General features: G+C 49.4%; 1 long non-coding RNA gene across 1 annotated transcript in view; it reads right to left on the bottom strand.

Moving 5' to 3' along the window:
- The window catches only part of LOC147119718 (uncharacterized), a 52,728-nt gene extending 36,853 nt beyond the window's left edge, over positions 1 to 15,875 (bottom strand). The window contains exon 1 of the long non-coding RNA XR_015078074.1: positions 15,764 to 15,875. This is a non-coding gene — a long non-coding RNA (uncharacterized LOC147119718). The remainder of the gene's footprint in view (positions 1 to 15,763) is intronic.
- Positions 15,876 to 20,681: the final 4,806 nt, after the last annotated feature.

Raw genomic sequence — 20,681 nt, 5'->3', positions numbered from 1 at the left:
ACAGCGAGGCTGTCCCAAGCGAACACATCAGCAATAGATGTCTCCATCTCGAATCTCTTCGGCTCAGAGTCATTGAGCTGGAGTGCGGGTTGGAGACTCTCTGACACATAAGGGAGGGGGAGGAATTTCTGGACAGTTTTATCCAGAAAACATTCACACCCCAGGGGAAAGCACAGGTTCAGGAAAGGGAGGGTGTGACTGTTAGGGAGCCAGGTAGCAGGGATTTAGGAGAGGTTGAGAAGGAGGTCCCGCAGACCCTGGTCCTGTCCAACAGGTACGATGTACCTGTGAGGACAAGGAGAAAGACTGGAGGGAGGACAGCCACAATGCAGACCAAGGCACCATGGTTCAGAAGGCTGTCCAAGGGGGGAGGGGGGAAGAGCAGAATAGAAATGCGGTAGTGATAGGGGACTGTATAATTAGGGGGAGAGATATCTTTCTCTGCAGCTAAGATCGAGAATCCCAAAGGGTGTGTTGCCTACCTGGTGCCAGGTTAAGGGATATCTCACGGTGGCTGGAGAGGAACTTGGAAAGGGAGTGTGGAAATCCAGTTGTCATGGTCCATGTTGGAACAAACAACACAGGTAGGAACAGGGAGGAGGTCCTGCAGAAAGTGTATCAGGAGTTAGGATCTAAATTAAAAAGCAGGTCCTCGAGGGTAATAATCTCTGAATTATTACATGAGCCACATGCAAATTGGCATAGAAGTAGAAAGATCAGGAGAATTAACACATGGCTAAAGGGCTAGTGTGGGAAAGAGGAGTTCCTTTTCATGGGACAATGGCACCAGTTCTGGGACCGGAAGGAGCTGTACCGATTAGACAGGCTCCACCTGATACGGGATGGGAACCGTGCCCTAGCAGAAAGGGTAAATAGGAAAGTGGCAAAGGCTTTAAACTAGTAAGATTGGGGGAGGGATCTACAAGAAACGTAACCAGCCTAAGTATAAATAGAATTGGAAAAGAGAGCACAGGAAAGAGTAAAGTAAGGGAGGGCATTCAAGGCAAGGGAATAAATAGAGTTGTAGAACAGAAGTCTAAAAAGATGGTTAAACAGAAAGTGAGAGGAAATGAGTTAAACTGTCTGTACAGCAATGCACACAGTGTCTGTAATAAAACAGAGGAGCTGGAGGCAATCATACGTTGCGAGGAACCGGACATAGTAGGGTTTACTGAGATGTGGCTACAGAAAAATCAGGACTGGGAATTAAACATTGCTGGGTATAACATATTTAGAAAAGATAGGGAGGGAAAAGTGGAGGTGGAGTAGCTGTACTTATTAGGATAACATAATGGCAGGAGAAAAAAGTGATGCAGATATCAGTGAGAAAAAAATAGAATCCATATGGAGAGAGATAAAAAATAATAAAGGATCAATCACACTAATAGGTGTAGTCTACAGACCACCTAATAATGGAAGGGAGGTGGAGGAAGAAATATGCAGGCAAATTAGGGAAATGAGTAAAAAACATAGAATAATAATCATGGGGGATTTCAACTATTAATTGGACAGAAGAGGTGGGTAACGGGGATAAGGTAATGGAGTTCCTACAATGTGTACAGGACTCCTTTCTAACCCAATATGTAAAAAGCCCAACAAGGGAGGATTCGATATTGGATCTAGTAATGGGGAATGAACCAGAGCAGATAAGAGAATTAAAGGTAGGGGAACATATAGGCAATAGCAACCATAATATAATACGCTTTAAGATGATAATTGAGAAGGACATAAGTATGACGAAAACCAGGTTAATAGATTGGAGAAAAACTGATTTTGAGGGGCTGAGAATAGAACTTGGGAAACAAAAATGGGCAATAATATTGGCAAACAATGATGTAGGACAGCAATGGGAAACATTTAAAATGGTGTTCAACAGAGAGCAGGAAAAATATATTCTGCTAAAAGAAAAGAACAAACTAAACAATACTGAGACTCCGTGGATGAATAAAGCCATAAGGGAACAATTGACGGTAAGGAAAGAGGCATACATTAAGTACACAGACAGCATGGGAGTGCATGATAAGAGAGAATACGAAAAGATTAGGAGCGAAGTAAAAAAAACAATTAGGGAGGCAAAGAGGAACTAAGAAATAAAATTATCAAGGAACATAAAATAAAATAGTAAAATATTTTATAGGCACATCAATATAAAAGGAAGGTTAGGATGGGAAGAGGGCCATCAAGAGATAGTGAGGATAATACCACAGGTCATGATAGAGAGATGGCAGAAATATTAAATAATTAGTTTGCTTCAGTATTTACCAGGGAGATAGAACAGGTGGACATGACATTGGATGATGAGATTAGTAATGAGATAAGTGCATTTAAAATAAAAAAGGGGATATATTAAATAAATTAATCAAACTCAAAGAGGATAAAATCCCTGGTCTGGAGGGATTCCATCCATGCATTGTAAAATAATCTAGGGAAGAGATAGCAGAGGCATTACTATGCATATTTAATAATTCGTTAGAAGAAGGTATAGTGCCAGAGGACTGGTGGATAGCTAATGTAATACCAATATTTAAGAAAGGGGATAGAACATGTTCAGGGAATTATAGACCAGTCAGCTTAACATCGGTGGTAGGGAGAATAATGGAATCCCTACTAAAGGAGAAAATAGAAGAACATCTAGAAATCAAAAACATAGTAATGAATAGTCAGCATGGATTTCAAAAGGGAACGCCTTGCTTGACCAACCTCATTGAATTTTTTGAAGAGGTAACAGAGAAAGTAGACAATGGTAAAGCAGTAGATGTAATCTGTCTAGATTTACAAAAGGCCTTCGATAAGTTACCCCATAATAGACTGACGAACAAGGTCAGAGAATGTGGAGTCAGGGGACAAGTAGCAGAATGGATAGCTAGCTAGCTTCAAGACAGAAAGCAGAGAGTAGGGGTAAAGGGTAGCTATTCACAGTGGCAGAAGGTGGGTAGCGGTGTTCCACAAGGATCAGTGCTGGGACCACAGTTGTTCACAATTTATATTAACGATTTAGACTTTGGAATCAAAAACACAATTTCTAAATTTGTGGATGACACCAAGTTGTCAATACTGAGGACTGCAACAAATTACAGGAGGACATTAATACATTTTCAGAATGGGCATATAATTGGCAAATGAAGTTCAACACAGATAAAAGTGAGGTATTACATTTTGGTAGGCAGAATAGGGAGGTCACTTATTACTTGGAGGGTGCGAGTCTAGGTGGGGTGGAGGCACAAAGGGATCTCGGAGTGCAAATACACAAATCACTAAAAGTTGCGACACAGGTTAGCAAGGCCATAAAAAAGCAAACCAAGCACTGGAATTTATTTCTAGAGGTATAGAATTGAAAAGTAAGGAAGTTATGCTAAACCTGTATCGAACCTTGGTTAGACCACACTTAGAGTACTGTGTATAGTTCTGGTCGCCATATTATAAAGGTCTTTAAAATTATGAAAGGTTTTGATAGAATAGATACAGAGAGAAGGTTTCCACTTGTGGGGAAGAGCATAACTCGAGGCCATCAATATAAGATAGTCACCAAGAAATCCAATAGGGAATTCAGAAGGAACTTCTTTACCCAAAGAGTGGTGAGAACATGGAACTCGTTACCACAGGGAGTGGTTGAAGCGAATAGTATTAATGCATTTAAGGGGAGGCTAGACAATCATATGAGGTAGAAGGGGATAGGGGGGTTATAGATAGAGTTAGATGAGGAAAGCTTGGAGGAGGCTCGAGTGGAGCATAAACGCCGGCATGGACTGGTTGGGCCGAATGGCCAGTTTCTGTGCTATATATTCTATGTAATCCTAAGTATTTGAAACAAATATCTCCATTAAAAGAATAGTGCAAGGAATGTTAGTAACACGAGATTAAATCAACAAGATCAGACCAAAAAGGGTTAAATGATGCAGAAAATAACGGATTTCAAATCTTATGCAAGATAGTTCTATAAAGGGGTGGTTGAAAGGAATTTCAGATCAGTGTACTCTTTCTGATGGGGTGATTAAACAAATTGTCTGTAACTAAAATAACTTTAAAGGAACCTTAACAAATTAAATTAAAATTTGGTTGGCCGGGTTGATGCTGCACTCCAGTCCCCGTGGCGCCCACCGGTCGCGGAAGGCCTCAAGCGTGCCAGCAGACACCATGTGCTACATCTCCAGGGCCACCCGGGGCAAACATGGCTGCAGAACTGAGGCATTCAGATGAGTGTAAAGTGAGACACTGCAGTTCAGTCTATGACACCCACAAGCCATGTACTCAAACGGAACAAGCTTCGGGTTAGATGTGGTAGAGGATGAACTAGGTGAGAAGTGATATAAGTTAGAGTAAGAATGGGCCCAAAAAAGGAACAGTCGCTAACAGGACATCAATTAGTCTCCTCTTATCATGGAGAAATCAAATATTCGACACAATGTTTTTGAAACAAAGCAGATTTATCCAATATTTATACTGAATATTAATCTCCAGCCCAGGTATAGGGGTTATTCAGATCAGCAGAAACAAACTCTAACTGCCAGAATGAACATGGTTCAGTGCTCAGTGCAATCCCAGCAAAACCTGTTCAATTCACGAATGTGGTCTTTCAATGGCGGGGCTTTTACCCAGCATTCCGCGTGGGGGAGCATGTGCCGCACCCAGACTACAGGAGCCCAGTGCGCAGGCGCAGGAACCGCCTACGTTTGGAGCATGTGCTCACCGCACTGCCATTGAAGTAAGGTTGTAAACCAGCTCCATATAAATCGGTGAGAAGCGGCCGGACGGAGCGGAGTAATGGACCGAAGGGTGAGCGGGTAGTCTTCATAAACAACTGGTGTAGGCCGGAAGCTTTGAATAATAACGTGAACGTCCCACGGTTGCAGCTTCGGGGATACTCCCGGTCACAGGCCCAGGCTAACGGCCGCCATCTTGATTCAGTGAGTAGCAAGGCGCATGCGCGTCCATCTTGTGAGGTTCAAGGAGTGGGCAGGGCTTCAGTGTCTTTTTTATTCCTTTTTTTATGGGATGTGGGTGTCGCTGGCAAGGCCAACATTTATTGCCCATCCCTAGTTGCCCTTGAGAAGATGGTGGTGAGCTGCTTTCTTGAACCGCTGCAGTCCGTGTGGTGAAGGTACTCCCACAGTGCTGTTAGGGAGGCAGTTCCAGGATTTTGATCCAGCGACGATGAAGGATCGGCGATATTCTTCTAAATCAGGATAGTGTGTGACTTGGAGGGGAACTTGGAGGTGCTGGTGTTCCCATGCATCTGCTGCCCTTGTCCTTCTAGGTGGAAGAGGTCGCAGGTCTGGGAGGTGCCGCCAAAGAAGCTTTGGCGAGTTGCTGCAGTGCATCTTGTAGATGGTACACACTGCAGACACAGTGCGCTGGTGGTGGAGGGAGTGAATGTTTAAAGTGGTGGATGGGGTGCCAATCAAGCGGGCTGCTTTGTCCTGGATGGTGTCGAGCTTCTTGAGTATTGTTGGAGCTGCACTCATCCAGGCAAGTGGAGAGTATTCCTTCACACTCCTTACTTGTGCCTTGTAGATGGTGGAAAGGCTTTGGGGAGTCTGGAGGTGAGACACTCGTCGCAGAATACCCAGCCTCTGACCTGCTCTTGTTCTCACTGTATTTATGTGGCTGGTCCAGTTAAGTTTCTGGTCAATGGTGACCCCCAGGATGTTGATGGTGGGGGATTTGGCGATAGTAATGCCGTTGAATGACAAGAGGAGGTGATTAGACTCTCGCTTGTTGGAGATAGTCATTGCCTGGCACTTCTGTGGTGCGAATGTTACCTGCCACTTATCAGCCCAGGCCTGAACGTCGTCCAGGTCTTGTTGCATGCGGGCATGGACTGCTTCATTATCTGTGGAGTTGCGAATGGCGCTGAACACTGTGCAGTCATCAGCGAACATCCCCATTTCTGACCTTATGTTGGAGGAAAGTTCATTGATGAAGCAGCTGAAGATGGTTGGGCCTAGGACACTGCCCTGAGGAACTCCTGCAGCGACATCCTGGGGCTGTGATGATTGACCTTCAACCACCACAACCATCTTCCTTTGTGCTAGTTATGACTCCAGCCAGTGGAGCATTTTCCCTCTGATTCCCATTGACTTCAGTTTTACTAGGGCTCCTTGATGCCAGACTCGGTCAAATGTTGTCTTGATGTCAAGGGCAGTCACTTTAACTTCACCTCTGGAATTCAGCTCCTTTGTCCATGTTTGGACCAAGGCTGTAATCAGGTCGGGAGCCGAGAGGTCTTGGCGGAACCCAAACTGGGCATCAGTGCGCAGTTTATTGTTGAGTAAGTGCCGCTTGATAGCACTGTCGATGACACCTTCCATCACTTTGCTGATGATTGAGAGTAGACTGATGGGGCGGTTATTGGCCGTGTTGGATTTGTCCTGCTTTTTGTGGACAGGACATACCTGGGCAGTTTTCCACATTGTTGGATAGATGCCAGTGTTGTAGCTGTACTGGAACAGCTTGGCTAGAGGCGCAGCTAGTTCTGGAGCACAAGTCTTCAGCATGATAGGCGGGATGTTGTCGGGGCCCATAGCCTTTGCTGTATCCAGTGCGCTCAGCTGTTTCTTGATATTACGTGGAGTGAATCGAATTGGCTGAAGAATGGCTTCTGTGATGTTGGGGACCTCAGGAGTAGGCCGATATGCATCATCCACTTGGCACTTCTGGCTGAAGTTGGTTGTAAACACTTCAGCCTTGTCTTTTGCACTCGTGCTGGGTTCCACCATCATTGAGGATGGGGATATTCTTGGAGCCTCCTCCTCCCATTAGTTGTTTAATGGTCCACCACCATTCACGACTAAATGTGGCAGGACTGCAGAGCTTTGATCTGATCCGTTGATTGTGGGATCGCTTAGCCCTGTCTGTAGCATGCTGCTTCTGCTTTTTAGCATGCATGTAGTCTTGTGTTGCAGCTTCCCCAGGTTGGCACCTCATTTTTAGGTATGCCTGGTGCTGCTCCTGACATGCTCTTCTACACTCGTTGTTGAACCAGGGTTGGTTCCCTGGTTTGATGGTAATGGTAGAGTGAGGGATATGTCGGGCCATGAGGTTACAGATTGTGGTGGAATACAATTCTGCTGCTGCTGATGGCCCACAGCACCTCATGGATGCCCAATTTTGAGCTGCTAGATCTGTTCTGAATCTATCCCATTTAGCACAGTGGTAGTGCCACACAACACAATGGAGGGTGTTCTCAGTGTGAAGACGGAACTTTGTCTCCACAATGACTGTGTGGTGGTCATTGCTACCAATGCTGTCATGGACAGATGCATCTGCGACAGGTAGATTGGTGAGGACGAGGTCAAGTAGGTTTTTCCCTCTTGTTGGTTCACTTGCCACCTGTCGCAGGCCCAGACTGGCAGTTATGTCCTTCAGGACTCGGCCAGTAGTGGTGCTACCGAGCCACTCTTGGTGATGGACATTGAAGTCCCCCACCCAGAGTACATTCTGTGCCCTTGCTACTCAGTGCTTCTTCCAAGTGGTCTTCAACATGGAGGAGCACTGAGTCATCAGCTGAGGGAGGGCGGTAGGTGGTAATCAGCAGGAGGTTTCCTTGTCCATGCTTGACCTGAAGCCATGAGACTTCATGGGTTCCAGAGTCAATATTGAGGACTCCCAGGGCCACTCCTTCCCGACTGTATACCACAGTGCCACCACCCCTGGTGGGCCTGTCCTGCCGGTGGGACAGGACATACCCTGGGATGGTGATGGAGGAGTTTGGGACATTGGCTGAAAGGTATGATTCTGTGATTATGACTATGTCAGGCTGTTGCCTGACTAGTCTGTAGGACAACTCTCCCAATTTTGGCACAAGTCCCCAGATGGTGGTGAGGAGGACCTTGCAGGGTTGACTGGGCTGGGTGTGCTGTTGCCGTGTCCGTAGCCGGTGCCGAGGTCAATACCGGGTTGTCCATCCGGTTTCATTCTTATTATTTTGTTTTGTAGCAGTTAGTTACAACTGAGTGACTTGCTCGGTCATATTAGAGGGCAGTTATAAGTCATAGAATAATAGAAAGTTACAGCACGGAAGGAGGCCATTTCGGCCCATCGTGTCCATGCCGGCCAACAAAGAGCTATCCAGCCTAATCCCACTTCCCAGCACTTGGTCCGTAGCCCTGCAGGTTACAGCATCCCAAGTGCACATCCAAGTACTTTTTGAATGTGGTTAGGGTTCCTGCCTCTCCCACCCTTTCAGGCAGTGAGTTCCAGACCCCCACAACCCTCTGGGTGAAGAAGTTTCCCCTCAAATCCCCTCTAAACCTTCCACCAATTACTTTATTCTGTGCCCCCTGGTTTTTGACCCATCTGCTAAGGGAAATAGGTACTTTCTATTCACTTTATCTAGACCCCTCATAATTTTATACACCTCAATAAGGTCTCCCCTCAGCCTCCTCTGTTCCAAGGGAAACAGACCCAGCCTATCCAGTCTTTCCTCACAGCGAAGATTCTCTACTCCCGGCAACATCCTCATAAATCTCCTCTGTACCCTCTCTAGTGCAATCACAGCTTTCCTGTAATGTGGTGACCAGAACTGCACGCAGTACTCTAGCTGAGGCCTAACTAGTGTTTTATACAGTTGAAGCATAACCTCCCTGCTCTTGTATTCTATGTCACGGCTAATAAAGGCAAGCATTCCGTAAGCCTTCTTAACCACCTTATCTACCTGGCCTGCTACCTTCAGGGATCTGTGGACATGCACTCCAAGGTCCCTTTGTTCCTCTACACTACTCAGTGTCCTACCATTTAATGTGTATTCCCTTTCTTTGTTGGCCCTCCCCAAATACATTACCTCACACTTCTCCGGATTGAATTCCATTTGCCACTGTTCTACCCACCTGACCAATTTATTGATATCTTCCTGCAGTCTGTAGCTTCCTTCTTCAGTATCAACCACACAGCCGATTTTAGTATAACCCACAAACTTCTTAATCAAAACCCCTATATTCAAGTCTAGATCATTGATATATACCACAAAAAGCAAGGGACCCGGTACTGAGCCCTGCGGAACCCCACTGGAAACAGCCTTCCAGTCACAAAAACACCCATCAACCATTACCCTCTGCTTCCTGCCTCCGAGACAGTTTTGAATACAACTTGACACTTTGCCCTGGATCCCATGGGCTTTAAACTTCATTATCAAAAGCCTTGCTAAAGTCCATATACACTACATCAAACGCACTACCCTCATCTACCCTCCTTGTTACTGCCTCAAAAAATTCAATCAAGTTTGTCAGAACTCGACCTTCCCTTAACAAATCATGCTGACTATCCTTGATTAATTCATATCTTTCTAAATGAAGATTTATCCTGTCCTTCAGAATTCTTTCCAATAATTTTCCCACATTAGTCAACCATATTGCTGTGGGTCTGGAGTCACATATAGGTCAGCAAGGATGGCAGATTTCCGTCCTTAAAGGACATTAGTGAACCAGGTGGGTTTTTACAACAATCCTGATAGTTTCATGGTTACCATTACCAATACTAGCTTTTTATTCCAGATTTATTTAACCAGCTGTCGTGGTGGGATTTGAACTCATGTCTCTGGATCATTAGTCCAGGTCTCTGGATTATAAGCCCCGTGACATTGCCAATGGCTACCGTTCCCATGCACCTGCTGCCCTTGTCCTTCTAGGTGGTGGTGGTCACGTGTTTGGGAGGTGCTGTCAAAGTTCTAGTCGAGTTGCAGATGTATAAATCGCTCTCCTTCGCCCCTCCCCCTCCCACCTCACTCTCGGAAGCAGAAAGCACCGTTCAGAGCTGGGAGAAACCATAAACGTATTCTGTCTGTGGACGAGGCTTCAGCCGATCATTCAACCTGGAGAGACACAAGCGCAGTCACACCGGGGAGAGGCCATTCACCTGTCCAGTGTGTGGGAAGGGATTCACTAATTCATCCGAACTGCTGACACACCAGCGAGTTCAGACTGGGGAGAGACCGTTCACCTGCTTCGAGTGTGGGAAGGGATTCACTATTTCATCTGAACTGCTGACACACCAGCGAGTTCACACTGGGGAGAGGGCATTCACCTGCTCCATTTGTGGGAAGGGATTCACTACTTCATCCAATCTGCTGACACACCAGCGAGTTCACACTGGGGAGAGGCCGTTCATCTGCTCTGTGTGTGGGAAGGGATTCACTCAGTTATCCAAACTGCTGAACCACCAGCGAGTTCACACCGGGGAGAGGCCGTTCACCTGCTCTGTGTGTGGGAAGGGATTCACTCAGTCATCACACCTGCTGACACACCAGCGAGTTCATAAGTGACTGCAGGGTTTGGGTTTTGTTGTTAATTCTGCTGTTAATCACATCCCGGACTGAACCATGTTCACACTGACAGTTGGGGTTTGTTTCTGCTGATGGTAATAACCCCTGTAACTGGGCTGGACTTTAATATTCTGCGCAGATGCCAAATAAATCACTTTCTTTCAAGCAGACAGTGTGTTGAGTCCTCAACGTCTCCAAGATAAGAGGAGACCAATTGATGTCCTGTTACTGACTGCTCCATTTTTGGGCCTTTTCTCTTTTCTAATTTGAGCCTATTTCAGTTCTCATACCTTCAGTTACTCTCATGGACAAGTCTCAGCTCCCCAAACCTTTCAAACTGCTAATTGGAAATTTCTAACTGATTTTTTCTCTTTCAGAGTTTCAAGCGACCAGTTCCTTCTCTCAGAGAATCTCCAAGGAGACTCTTTGATTTAAACACAGCTCTCCCCTCTTTCATATCCAGTATTAGAGTCACGGGGAATTTGAATACCCGACCACTCAAATGTAAAAGGACCTGTCAGTCATATACAGACTGAACCAATCACACAGCTGAATGATTCCTCTCTCCAGCCTGTAACCGAGGAAACTTGTAACACTGAGGCTGAAATTCCACTTCCGTGAGCCGGGGGTGGAGGCAGTGCTGGGCACAGAGGGAGCAGCAAACCGGGTTCAGAGTGGACACGCTGGGATTGCCCTTGACCGGGTATTGGCGATTGAGCCTGTGCTGGGGCCCAGTGGGCTTTCCCTGCTCCGGGGTATTTCCAGGCTTGTCCTCGCTGCCCCTGGAATTCCCAGGGTGTGAGGCCAGCCCTCTGTGCCTTTAAACACTGGAGCGAAGCCGAGTCCTGCCGGCACACAGTCACCAGGAGGAGTTTCTAACTGTCCGCATCCACCTTTTGGAGAGTTTAGTCCCACTTTTGGGCCAGTTGTGGTTTCTCCCCATTGTCCCATTGCTTGTTCCCTGGGATTGGATCTTCATTTGTTCACTTTGGTTTGGTTTCAGTTTCACTGCTGGACCCACCACTTAAAGCACTTTGTCTGATCTTCCCCCGGGAATGAGCAGACTCCTGCCTCACCTCCCCCACACTGCACCATCTCTCCCCGGGGTGTGTCCACATTCTGGGCCTTGGGCCTTGCCCGGTGATTCTCAGTATGAACAGGTGGGATGTGTTTTGAGACAGGGTGTCCCCGCTCTCCTCCACTTTTCCCCCTTGGTTGTGTTCCACACTCTGGGCCTTGGGCCTTGCCCGGGGATTCTCAGTATGAACAGGTGGGATGTGTTTGGAGACAGGGTGTCCCCGCTCTCCTCCTTTAAAGGGACAAGGAGACGACCAGCTGGGCTGAATGGCCCTGCTTTATGACATCACTGCAGTGTCCAGAAACCAACCTCCCTGAGCCCTGCTCATTATGGGCTGGCAGTGTTTGATGGGACAGTGTAGAGGGAGCTTTACTCTGTATCTAACCCGTGCTGTACCTGCCCTGGGAGTGTTTGATGGGACAGTGTAGAGGGAGCTTTACTCTGTATCTAACCCGTGCTGTACCTGCCCTGGGAGTGTTTGATGGGACAGTGTAGAGGGAACTTTACCCTGTATCTAACCCGTGCTGTACCTGCCCTGGGAGTGTTTGATGGGACAGTGTAGAGGGAGCTTTACTCTGTATCTAACCCGTGCTGTACCTGCCCTGGGAGTGTTTGATGGGACAGTGTAGAGGGAGCTTTACTCTGTATCTAACCCATGCTGTACTTGCCCTGAGAGTGTTTGATGGGACCTGGAAGAATGAAAGGTGATCTCATTGAAACATATAAGATTCTGAGGGGGATTGACAGGATAGATGCTGAGAGGTTCTTATGTTCTTAAGGTGACCACTGTTTTTCTTTGTTCATTCACAGGATGTGGGCATCGCCAGCAAGGCCAGCATTTATTGCCCATCTCCAATTGCCATCGAAGGTGGTTGTGAGCAGCCTTCTTGAATGCAACTGCATGGCTTGCCAGGCCATTTCAGAGGGCTGTTAAGAACATAAGAACATAAGAAATAGGAGCAGATGTCGGTCACATGGCCCCTCGAGCCTGCTCCACCATTCAATATGAACATGGCTGATCATCGACCTCAACTCCACTTTCCCGCCCGGTCTCCATATCCCTTGATTCCCCTAGAGTCCAAAAATCTATCGACCTCAGCCTTGAATATACTCAAAGACTCAGCATCCATAGCCCTCTGGGGCAGAGAATTCCAAAGATTCACAACCCTCTGAGTGAAGAAATTCCTCCTCATCTCAGTCTTAAATGGCCAAACCCTTATCCTGTGACTATGCCCCCTATACCTGTGACCCTTTCCACCTAGAAGGACAAGGGCAGCAGGCGCATGGAAACACCACCACCTCCAAGCTCCCCTCCAAGTCACACACCATCCTGACTTAGAAGTATATCGCCGTTGCTTCATTGTCGCTGGGTCAAAATCCTGGAACCCCCTCCCTAACAGCACTGTGGGAGTACCTTCACCACACGGACTGCAGCGGTTCAAGAAGGTGGCTCACCACCACCTTCTCAAGGGCAATTAGGGATGGGCAATAAATGCTGGCTTTGCCAGCGACACCCACATCCCATAAACTAATAAAATAAAACGTTCTAGACACTCCAGCCAGGGGAAACAACCTCTCAGCATCTACCCTGTCAATCCCCTTCAGAATCTTGTATGTTTCAATGAGATCACCTCTCATTCTTCTAAACTCCAGAGAGTATAGGCCCATTCTACACAACCTCTCATCATAGGACAGCCCTCTCATCCCAGGAATCAATCTAGTCAACCTTCCTCGCACCGCCTCCAAGGCAAGTATATCCTTCCTTAGATAAGGAGAACAAAACTGTGCACCGTACTCCAGGTGTGGTCTCACCAAGGCCCTGTACAATTGTAGCAAGACTTCCTTACTCTTATACTCCAACCCCCTTGCAATAAAGGCCAACATGCCATTTGCCTTCCTTATTGCCTGCTGTACCTGCATGCTAGCTTTCTGTGTTTCTTGCACGAGGACACCCAAATCTCTCTGAACACCAACATTTGAAAGTTTCCCACCATTTAAAAAAATTCTGTTTCTCTATTCTTCCGACCAGTGAATAACCTCACATTTCCCGACATTATACTCCATCTGCCACCTTACTGCCCACTCACTTAGTCTATCTATATCTCTTTGCAGATTCTTTGTGTTCTCCTCACAGCTTACTGTCCCACCTAGCTTTGTATCATCAGCAAACTTGGATACATTACACTCAGTCCCTTCATCTAGGTCATTGATATAGATTGTAAATAGCTGAGGCCCCAACACTGATCCTTGCAGTACCACACTAGGTACAGCCTGCCAACCTGAAAAAGACCCGTTTATCCCTACTCTCTGTTTTCTGTCCATTAACCAATCCTCTATCCATACTACTATATTACCCCCAACCCCATGAGCCCTAATCTTATGTAATGTTATCTTATGGTATGTTGGCCTTCGTAGCGAGAGGGTTTGAGTACAGGAACAAGGATGTCTTGCTGCAGTTGTACCACATCTTGAGTATTGTGTGCAGTTTTGGTCACCTTATCTGAGGAAGGATGTTCTTGCCATGGAGGGAGTTCAGCGAAGATTCACCAGGCTAATACCTGGGATGGCAGGAATGATGTATGAGGAGAGAGTGGGACGATTGGGCTTATACTCGCTGGAGTTTAGAAGAATGAGAGGGGATCTCATTGAAACTTATAAAATTCTGACAGGATTGGACAGACTAGATGCAGGAAGGATGTTCCCGATGGTCGGGGAGTCCAGAACCAGTGGTCACAGTCTGAGGATAAGGGGTAAGCCATTTAGAACAGAAATGAGGAAGAATTTCTTCACCCAGAGAGTGGTGAACCTGTGGAACTCTCTACCACAGAAGGCACTAGAGGCCAATTCATTAAATATATTCAAGAAAGAGTTGGATATATTTCTTAAGGCTAAAGGGATCATGGGATATGGGGAGAAGGCAGGGACAGGGTACTGAATGTGGATGATCAGCCGTGATCGCATTGAATGGCGGAGCAGGCTCGAGGTGCCGAATGGCCTACTCCTGCTCCTATCTTCTATGTTTCTATGTAATAACCTTTTATGTGGCACCTTATCGAAGGCCTTTTAGAAATCCAAATATACTACATCCACTGGTTCCCCTTTAATTATCCTGCTAGTTACATCCTCAAAAAACTCTAATAAATTTGTCAATCACGATTTCCCTTTCATAAAACCATGTTGACTCTGCCTAACCATGTTATTATTTTCTCAGTGCCCTGATCCCACTTCCTTAACAGTGGATTCCAGCATTTTCCTGATGACTGATGTCAGGCTAACTGTCCGGTAGTTCCCTGTTTTCTCTCTCCCTCCTTTCTTGAATAGCGGTGTTACATTTGAGATTTTCCAATCCGCGTGAACCAGTCCAGAATCTGGGGAATTGTGGAAGATCACAACCAATGCCTCCACTGTCTCTGCAGCCTCCTCTTTTAGAACCCTAGGATGTAGGCCGTCAGGTCCAGGGGATTTGTCGGATTTTAGTCCCGTTAGTTTCTCTAGTACTTTTTCTCTACTTATATTAATTATGTTACGTTTCTCACCCTCATTAGACCCTTGGTTTCTCACAATTTCTGGTATGCTTTTTGTGTCTTCTACTGTGAAGACAGATACAAAATATTTGTTTAACGTTTCTGCCATTTCCTTATTCCCCATAACAATTTCTCCTGTCTCAGCCTCTGATCCCTTTCCACATACAGAGCAGTGAATGGATTCTCCCCATTACGAACATGCTAGTGTGTCAGTAGGTGAGATGGGGCAGGCTCGAGGGGCGGTAAGGCCTACTCCTGCTCCTAATCCTCATTATAGAATCATAGAAATTCACGGCACGGAAGGAGGCCATTTCGGCCCATCGTGTCCGCGCCGGCCGACAAAGAGCTAACCAGTCTAATCCCACTTTCCAGTCTAATCCCACTTTCCAGTCTAATCCCACTTTCCAGTCTAATCCCACTTTCCAGTCTAATCCCACTTTCCAGTCTAATCCCACTTTCCAGCCTAATCCCACTTTCCAGTCTAATCCCACTTTCCAGCCTAATCCCACTTTCCAGTCTAATCCCACTTTCCAGTCTAATCCCACTTTCCAGCTCTTGGTCTGTAGTCTTTTAGGTTACGGCTCTTCAAGTGTACATCCATTTTAAATGTGGCGAGGGTTTCTGCCTCTACCACCCTTGCAGAGCAGGGAGGTTATGCTTGAATTGTATAAAACACTTGTGCACCATCAGTATCCCAAAGATCTCTGAGCTTCTCTAATGGCTGCTTTCATCTCCCTCCATTGTGGGTGATATTTCTCCCTATTCTCCTGTAAACTGAATCCATCTTGATCTGAACTGAGTTCAATGTGAGACAGTTCGGGGAGTCAGGCCTCATTCACCCCTAGACCGACACTGACAGGTTAAACCCCAGACAGTTCCTTAGTAAGGATTCCTCTGGTTACTCACCATATATGTGTCAGGATACTGAAACCCAGTTTTCTCACAGTCCACTCCTGGAGGCCCCACTCCCTGAGCCTACAACCTTCAGCAGGGTCAGTGGTGGAGTTCCGCAGCGGGAGTGATCCCAGAGTAACTGTCGGGATCGCACCCTGTGGATGTTCCGGGTCATGTATTTTTAGTTATCCTGGTGTCTAACATGCACACAATAATAAAACAGGGATTTCCTGGAAACACGCTGCAGGTCCTTCTTTATCTGGAGATCAAATGTCTGTTGTATAATTGTACCAGCAGTTAACAGGCTCCTGTGAACTCCTCCCTCTGCTATTTTAATGCAGACTTTAATCAATTTATTTTAAACAGGTTTATTTTAAATGAGCTAACACCTGCCTTAAAATGGTAGACTCAGGACTGTCACACACATAGTAAATCTTCATGGAATAATTACCGGTCATTTTTAGACTGGAAACTTAACCCTGCCGTTTCACTTTCAATCAGGAACAGATTGCAGTTTGACACCAATCTCTGATTTGACAGCACATTTCCAGCATTCACCGTTGTTCTTCCTGACTCTAAACACAGTTGTAAAGGAGCCTTCTGTTCCATGCCTAGGAGCTCTGAACCATCGAAAGAGACACGTTTCATACAGGCCCGAAGATTAACCCACACGGGGACATTGCTGTCAGTGAAGAGAGATGAGAAAGACCAAAGTGCCGTTTGCCCCTCTCAGTGTGGCCCTGAAGGACTGTGTCCAGGCTGTAGTTCTGTTCCTGCCGTACGATCCTCCCCCAGATTGTCCTTTCTGAGCTCCAGCCAGGTGATGCTAAACACTCAGGTGGGAACGACAAAAATCCACAACAGTGTGTTTAAAACTAAGCTGATTTATTTGACACTAGCAGGGGGTTCCCGGCATTGCCAGGGCAATTTTGGGCCACGTGGTCTCCCTGCCCCTGTCTTTCCCCTCTCTCTCTCCCTCCCTCTCCCCGCCTCTTCTCCTGTCCCTCCCTCCCGTCTCTCCCCCTCTCTCTCTCTCCCTCCCACCCCTCTCCCTACGTAGCGCCTCAGGCCCGGTGACATTGTGATAGTGGCTGTGCGGGGCCTAGCGGTTGAGGGCCGGCCCGGATGTCGGGCCGAGATGGACCTGAGCTGAGCTCCCCAGGGGATCACGCGGTTGATGGCCGGCAGCTGTCGCTCCCCTGCCCACTGCGTGTGTTGGGCCTAGCACTTGAGGCCCAGCTGAGCTCTCGGGGCGAGACGGACCCGAGCAGAGCTCCCCCATGGGTGGCGTGGTTGATGGGTGGCCGCTGCCGATGACCCGCCCGCTGTGTGTAAACTCCCCTGCCGCTCCCGGAGTTGCAATGTGGGGGTTTGTTTGGCTGGTGCTGTCCCTGTGGGGATGAAAAAAATGGCGGCGAAGTTTAGGGAGACTGGAGGATTAGGTCCCTCCCATGACACACTGATTGGTCAACCATCAGGTCACTGAAGTGTAGGATTGGTCAAGCAGCACGTCACTCAACGCTAATGAGAGGTAGAATTGGTCAACCGCTAATGAGTGGATTTTTGAGGATTTTTGAACGTTTTTTGTATAGTATTTTTGTCTGACCAAAAAGTAAATACACCTATGAGAGCCCCCTAATGATAAGCTTTCTTTTGATATAACATATGTGTAGGTACGCTCTATAACTTTTGATTGTATAGCCGGACAGACAGAAAGATGGAAAGACGGAAAGAGAGACGGAAAGAGAGACGGACCATTTTATATATATAGCTACTAGCTGAGGTGCCGGCGGTGCCGAGGGGATTTTTGAGGGAATGTTGTTGTTGGAAGAGAGAGAGAGAGCGACTGGGGGGAAGAGAGAGAGAGAGAGAGCGAGCGACTGGGGGGAAGAGAGAGAGAGCGAGCGAGCGACTGGGGGGGAGAGAGAGAGAGCGAGCGACTGGGGGGGGGAGAGAGAGAGAGCGAGCGGCTGGGGGGGAGAGAGAGAGAGCGAGCGACTGGGGGGGGAGAGAGAGAGCGAGCGACTGGGGGGGAAGAGAGAGAGAGCGAGTGACTGGGGGGAAGAGAGAGAGAGCGAGCGACTGGGGGGAAAAGAGAGAGTGACTGGGGGAAGAGAGAGCGACTGCGGGGGGGTGGGGGGAGAGTGGGGGGGGGAGTGGGAGGGGGTGGAGGGGGAGGGGAGGGAGGGGGAGGGGGGGAGGGGGAGGGAGGGTTGGGGGGGAGGGGTGAGGGGGAGGGGAGGGAGGGGGAGGGGGGGAGAAGGTGGGGAATGGGGGGGAGGGGGGAATAGGGAGGGGAGTGTGGGGATAGAGGGGGGAGGGGGAGGGGAGGGGAGGGGGGGCGGTGTGGGGGGAGAAAGGGAGGGGGGGAGCTAGCAGACCCGATGGCTCCGCGGAGCTCCGTGCTGCCCCATGCACTGACATGGCTCAGCCCGAGCCCCGCCCTCCTGAGCACCGGCCTCCCGCTCTCCGGAGCCCCGCCCTCCTGCTCTCCGGAGCCCCGCTCTCCCGAGCTCCGCCTTCCCGAGCCCCGGTCCCCGCCCGAGCAGGCTTCAAGACCAGAGAGATGCCACGGCGCAACCTACCGCGTGAGGCCCGGCCGGACTCAGGTCGCGCTCTGGGCGGAAGATGACGCGGACGCTGACTCCCGCCCCGCCCGCCTTTACTAAGATGGCGGCGGTGGTGACGCTTGGCTCAGGCCCGCCCCCTCCAGCCTTCACAAAGATGGCAGTGATCGCTGGCCTTTTGTCAATCGCGATGGGAGGCGCCTAGCTCGGGCGTGGCTGGTCAACAGACGCCCAGGCTTTGAGGCCTGGAAAAACGGTGAAAGCTAGGAAAATTCTAGAGGTTAGACAAAAGATTTACAAATTAATTAACTTTTTTTAAAAACAATTTGTCTTTTAAAAGCAACTTTTTTTTTGCTCGAAATGTAGATTTGAAAAGAAACACGCAGAAAGTGTGAAAAAGAAATGAAACGTTTGGAATCAAGATGGCGGCAAGTCACCTCGGTTCAGAACGATAAGGCCCGCCCACACACGCACCGATTGGTGGACCGTCAGGTCACCGAAGTGTAGGATTGCTCAATCGTCCCGTCACTCGACTGTAGGAGGGCCCACCCGCACGTGGCAGGAACCCGCCGTACGATTGGTCGACCTCGACGTTACTCTATCGCCAATGAGTGGATAATGAGATGCTAATGAGCGGAAGTTTGAACGTTTTTTGGATACCGCGGGCACAATTTTTGTCCGGCCGAAACGTAAATACGCTTACGACTGTTTTGGAATCGTAAGCTTTCTTTTGATGTAACGCACGTGTAGGTACGCTCTATAACTTTGGAGTGCATAGCCAGACAGACACACAACGAAGGACAGACAGACAGACAGACAGACAAAAAGCGGTGCTGAGGCTTTTTTGAGGGCATGTTGTTGGAAGAGAGAGAGAGCGAGTTGGGGGGAAGAGAGCGAGCGAGTTGGGGGGGAGAGAGCAAGCGAGGGGGGGAGAGAGCGAGCGAGTGGGGGGGAGAGAGCGAGCGAGTGGGGGGGAGAGAGCGAGCGAGTGGGGGGGAGAGAGCGAGCGAGTGGGGGGAGAGAGAGCGAGCGAGTGGGGGGGAAGGAGAGAGCGAGTGGGGGGGAAGGAGAGAGCGAGTGGGGGGGAAGGAGAGAGCGAGTGGGGGGAAGGAGAGAGCGAGTGGGCGGAGAGAGAGAGCGAGTTGGGGGGAGAGAGAGAGCGAGTGGGGGGGAGAGAGAGCGAGTGGGGGGAGAGAGAGCGAGTGGGGGGGAGAGAGAGCGAGTGGGGAGGAGAGAGAGAGCGAGTGGGGGGGGGGAGAGAGAGCGAGTGGGGGGGAGAGAGAGAGCGAGTGGGGGGAGAGAGAGAGCGAGTGGGGGGGAGAGAGAGAGCGAGTGGGGGGGAGAGAGAGCGAGTGGGGGGAGAGAGAGAGCGAGTGGGGGGGAGAGAGAGAGCGAGTGGGGGGAGAGAGAGCGAGTGGGGGGAGAGAGAGCGAGTGGGGGGAGAGAGAGAGCGAGTGGGGGGGAGAGAGAGAGCGAGTGGGGGGGAGAGAGAGAGCGAGTGGGGGGAGAGAGAGAGCGAGTGCGGGGGAGAGAGAGAGCGAGTGGGGGGAAGAGAGAGAGCGAGTGGGGGGAAGAGAGAGAGCGAGTGGGGGGGAAGAGAGAGAGCGAGTGGGGGGGAAGAGAGAGAGCGAGTGGGGGGGAAGAGAGAGAGCGAGTGGGGGGGAAGAGAGAGAGCGAGCCGGGGGACGAGAGAGAGCGACGGGGGGAAGAGAGAGAGCGACTGTGGGGGAAGAGAGAGAGCGACCGGGGGGAAGAGAGAGAGCGACCGGGGGAAGAGAGAGCGACCGGGGAAGAGAGAGAGCGACCGGGGGGAAGAGAGAGAGCGACCGGGGGAAGAGAGAGAGCGACCGGGGGGAAGAGAGAGAGCGACCGGGGGGGAGAGAGAGAGCGACCGGGGGGGAGAGAGAGAGAGCGACCGGGGGGGAGAGAGAGAGAGCGACCGGGGGGGGAGAGAGAGCCACTGAGGGGGAGAGAGAGCGCGAGTGGGGGGGAGAGAGAGAGCGAGTGGGGGGTAGAGAGAGAGCGAGAGCGAGTGGGGGGAGAGAGAGAGCGAGTGGGGGGAGAGACAGAGCGAGTGGGGGGGAGAGAGAGAGAGCGAGTGGGGGGGAGAGAGAGAGAGCGAGTGGGGGGAGAGAGAGAGCGAGCGGGGGGAGAGAGAGAGAGCGGCGGGGAGAGAGGGCGGGGGGAGAGAGAGCGAGCGGGGGGGAAAGAGGAGAGCGAGCGGGGGGGAAAGAGAGAGCGAGCGGGGGAAAGAGAGCGAGCGGGGGGAAGAGAGAGAGCGGTCAGGGGGAAGAGAGAAAGTGACCGGGGGGAAGAGAGAGAGCGACTGGGGGGGAGAGAGAGCGCGAGTGGGGGGAAGAGAG

Source organism: Somniosus microcephalus, chromosome 4 (genome assembly GCF_052327205.1).
Source record: "Somniosus microcephalus isolate GS21.2 chromosome 4, FLI_Smic_1.0, whole genome shotgun sequence".
Classification (NCBI taxonomy): Eukaryota; Metazoa; Chordata; class Chondrichthyes; order Squaliformes; family Somniosidae; genus Somniosus; species Somniosus microcephalus.
The sequence above is the reverse complement of the archived record's forward strand: the minus strand, read 5'-3'. Positions and strand labels throughout refer to the sequence as shown.